The sequence below is a fragment of the Prionailurus viverrinus genome, chromosome A2 (assembly GCF_022837055.1).
Source record: "Prionailurus viverrinus isolate Anna chromosome A2, UM_Priviv_1.0, whole genome shotgun sequence".
NCBI classification, from domain to species: domain Eukaryota; kingdom Metazoa; phylum Chordata; class Mammalia; order Carnivora; family Felidae; genus Prionailurus; species Prionailurus viverrinus.
In genome coordinates this window covers 38,889,914-38,894,030 of record NC_062562.1, presented here as the reverse complement: position 1 = coordinate 38,894,030, position 4,117 = coordinate 38,889,914, and the positions used below count along the sequence as shown (strand labels likewise).

The following is a 4,117-nucleotide window of genomic DNA, read 5'->3' as shown; positions in this document are numbered from 1 at the left end:
CCTCTCATGGGCACTTAGGACTGAGGAGAAGGCTGAGATCCACATCCATTGTCACTTGTCTGTCCTTTCTCTGTCTTCTGACACTGGGCTGATGTTCCCCGTTCGCTGGTGTTTCCTTTCTTCTTGTTTATACCTTTGATCTTCCTTTATCCTACCTCTAGTGAGTTGTGGGGACTGAGCAAAGACCAACATCTGCAAGTCAACCTCCCCTCTAAGCCTTAGGTTCCTCATCCATAAAATCCAGCCAGTAATAGTTTCTACAGCAATGTCAGTGGGAATTAAGTAAAGTACTGCCAGTAGAATACTGAGTGTGGGGTCTGGCAACAATATCTAATAAATACTAGGAAAATAACAAAATAGAATTATTTACCTTATCCAAGGGCCCTTGCAAATCCCTGGAAACAATGAACTAGTTAGAACTATACCAAAGAACATGAAGCTTAACACTGTCTGCCAGCCTTTGGTGCTTCCTTTTTCTTCCCATTCCTGAAAACAGAAGCAAAACTCTCATTCACCCACAAACAGGTCTACCAGTAAGATGCTCCTCCAACTTTGCTGTGTACTCCAATCCCCAGAGCTCTTATGACAATGCTGATTGTGATTCTGATGCTCTGGGGGGTGGGGGTGGGGTGCCTGAGAATATGCACTGCTGTTGGTCCCACTGGTCCGAGGCCCACGCTTTGAGTAGCAAGACACTGAATGATAGAAATGGAACCAGTTGGCCAATGAGGAGCAGGTAAAGGGAGGACATCCTCCTGGGGCTCCTTTGGGTGGTGACCTTTAACTAGGGTTTTTCTCCTTCAGGATCAAAACCCAAGGGGAATAGTGTGGGTTCCTCTAAACGGCCACAAGATGTCATAATGTCATTATAGGAATTCTCCCAGAAAGGTTCAAGTCTGGGTGTCAAATTACATCCCTTAAAGCAGGAAATGGAAAGTGGCAGTTATCCAATCAGTGCTGCTCAGGGACCAGCCTCGGTTAACCTCTCCTCTGGGTCCAGGACAGGTGTCCGGCAAAGAGCTGGAACCTTTGTCTTACCTACCTTCTTTCACTCTTGTTCTTAGCGACATAGGATAGTCACATGAGATCTGTCAGGAGAGGAAGCTGGTCTTCTTAGAAACACCTTGGGTAAAGATATTTCCACAGGGTAGTTTCTAGAACCACAGTCAGGGATGTTTTGCTTATACAAAGATCTTCCTGGAACAAATCAGCTGGGGAGCTGCTTCATGCTACATCTCCATCAGAGGACTTCAAGGAGCTCATTAGCATGTCAAAGGCTGTGACAAGACCTGCAGGGACCCAGCCTGTTTAACAACAGTTACTCCTCTGCTTCTCATCCTCAAAGGAGTCAATCCTCTCCCTTCCAAGAATGCTATAAGGCACCTATGTAATTTTAGCAGCAACCCAGAGTTGCATATTTCATATAAAAATAGAGGTTGATTTAGTGCATTTCAGGTGCTAGGTGGGGTAGCCGGGGGTCACCCGGCTAGAGTCATTAGCTACCTCAGATGATCGTTTCAGAAGAACCATCCGGGAAACAAAATCATGATTATGGCCTCTTGTACTTTCTTCTTCGTGTTAGAGTTGTCTGTGTTTATTTAATCTCCCCAACCATTAGATGGGACCACGTGACATTGCCAACAATTTCATGTGTTTTCATCTAGACCAGGGGTCGGCACGCTGTGGCCTGTGGGCCAAATGGACCCCACCTCTGTTTTTGTGTATCAAAACACAAAATGTACTGGGATACAACCACCCTCATTCATTCGTGTGTTGCCTACGATTGCCTTCATGCTACCACGGCAGAGTTGTGAATTTGCCACGTAGGCCTTCTGGCCTGTAAAGGCAGAGTATCTACTATCTGGCCTTTTGCAGAGAAATTTGCTGACCCCAGTAAAAGTGGTAACTCCTGGAAGGGAATGCATAGATGTGTCATTTTTGTAGTTTCCCTGCTCCCCACCCCCAACACTGCACCCCATAAATGGTAGGTGTTTAATAAATATTGGATATGGAAAAGAGCTGTGAGCCTCCTTTCTGGAGAAGGCTGATACCTGATCCTTCGTCTACTTCTCTGGACCTTTGGCTTCTGTATTGTGACTCACTCTCAGACATTTGGCAGGCAAGCTCCTGCTGCTGCTGCCAAAGGCAGCTTTCTCTTTTTTGAGGAAAAAGAAATCCTTCAAAAAGTCTTGAGGGCCTGTGGCCATCAATCAGCTTGCTCTTAGAGCTGTGTGCATGAGGATGTATGAATGAAGCAAACATATGGATTGTATTTCCATTGAAATACACATAGGCTCCGAAATTAAGTGGGAAAGGACTTTGCAGGGACACTCCATTGCTTTTCGTCTCCAAAACTATATATATATATGTGTGTGTGTGTGTGTGTGTGTGTGTGTGTGTGTATACATATATATACACATATATATGTATATATATATGTGTACATATATATATACATATATATGTGTATGTATATAAATCTAAAAAAGAAAATGATTTCGCATCATACAACATACATGTTCATTGTCAGGAAAGTGAGAAGGGATAGATGAGCATAAAGAAGAAAATAACAACTGGTCTGGTGTCATTTTACAGTGATGTGTTGGCCAAATGGTCCCTATGATTAGATATCTGAGCAGAGTGCCAAGGGAAGGCAGAGTTGCAGCAAAAACACGGGAGGAAGCATCAACTTGCTTAGCATACAAGATACATTTGAAGGTTGAGGAGACATGACAGCATTCTCATGGAGGTGAGGAGCTAGAGGGTGGGAACCTAGTTTTGATACCATTTTCAGCCCCTCAGATGGGCAATCCAGATGATTCTGCCCTGAGCCCCAAACTTCTGTGTTATGCAGCTGTAGGGGAAGCCTGGAATTTGATGCTGAGTACTGGGAAAACATCAATTGCTCCAACTTTTTGTGGGCCGATAGGGCCACACTGTAAAAATACTCAGGGTTTTTGGTAGCATCCTTGAAGGGACAAGGTTGCTGGCTGAATAGGGTCATTTATTGCCTCAACCAGCAAAAGTCTCACTTGCTCCAGAGTAAACACAGGAAATGGAAGATGGTAAGTCTAGCTTGACCTGGAGTAGTGCTCTTCATTCCATGTTGTAGCTATGTTATTTTTTGGTACACCTGGGGGACCTCACTGTAGGTTTTATTTTACCCTCATGTAGTTTACCCTCATGTAGTTTCCAGTCTCCTTTTCCCTTGCCCTCTCCCTGTGTGGAGAATAGAATTCCAGATAATTCCTCTCTTCGCCTCCCTTGCAGCTATGGAGATTGGCTACACAGATCCAACCTGTAAGTGAGAATATGCTGGGGTGGGGAAGGGGGCTTTGGGAAATCTTTCTCTTTCCTGCACAGAAATAACTGATGATGACTTTTTCCGATGGCCAATTTATTCCTGGCCTGGGCATGGATGAGTTGCCTGCAGCTGAAGCAGCCATCTTGTGTCCCAAGACAAAGCCCGCGTGAATAATAGAGGTTGGCCCAGAAATCATTAAAATCCATGTCGGCAGCTGCCTACCTCCAGCCTTTCTGTTATCTGAGAAAATAACCCCCCTCTCTGTTTAAGCCAGTGTGAACCCAGTTTTCTATTATTTGCAGCCAAATGGCCTTTTAGCAGATGTACCGCATGACCCGCTCAGCTGGGCGTTGAAACAGGCGCACGTCATGATGACAGTCTTTAAGCTTTGTTGTGGTAAAAATAAACCTGACACCCTGTTACAAATTTGGTGGCTGTGTCTGGGTCTCGGCAGGAAACCGATGACACACTCACACAGGTTAATTGAAGAGAGTTTAATAAGAGGACCGTTGACCAAGGTGTCTAGAGGGTTTAGGGAAACATCAAGAGCTTGGTCGGTGCTCCAGGGCTACCAGCCAGGAGCTGGTGCACCCCGAGCCTACAAGAACAAGGGGGTAAGGGATTTTACCTGCAGCTGGGGAGAGCTGCCAGATGGAAAAGCGTGCCAGAGGAGTGTAGCTGGGGCTAGAACGACATTGTTAACTTGTGGTGACCCAGCACGAGGATAAATTCCCCAACCTTTCCATCCTTCCACCCTCCAGTGTCTTGACAGCACTCATCGGAAGCCAGAGGGCAAAGGAGGCTGCGGATACA

At 45.6% G+C, this 4,117-nt stretch overlaps 1 long non-coding RNA gene across 1 annotated transcript; it reads left to right on the top strand.

Moving 5' to 3' along the window:
• The first annotated feature begins 657 nt into the window (after positions 1-657).
• On the top strand, positions 658-3,300 carry LOC125161197 (uncharacterized). The gene is made up of 3 exons (XR_007150501.1): positions 658-736; positions 2,596-2,749; positions 3,271-3,300. It is a non-coding gene; the product is annotated as an uncharacterized LOC125161197 (long non-coding RNA).
• The last annotated feature ends 817 nt before the right edge of the window (positions 3,301-4,117 follow it).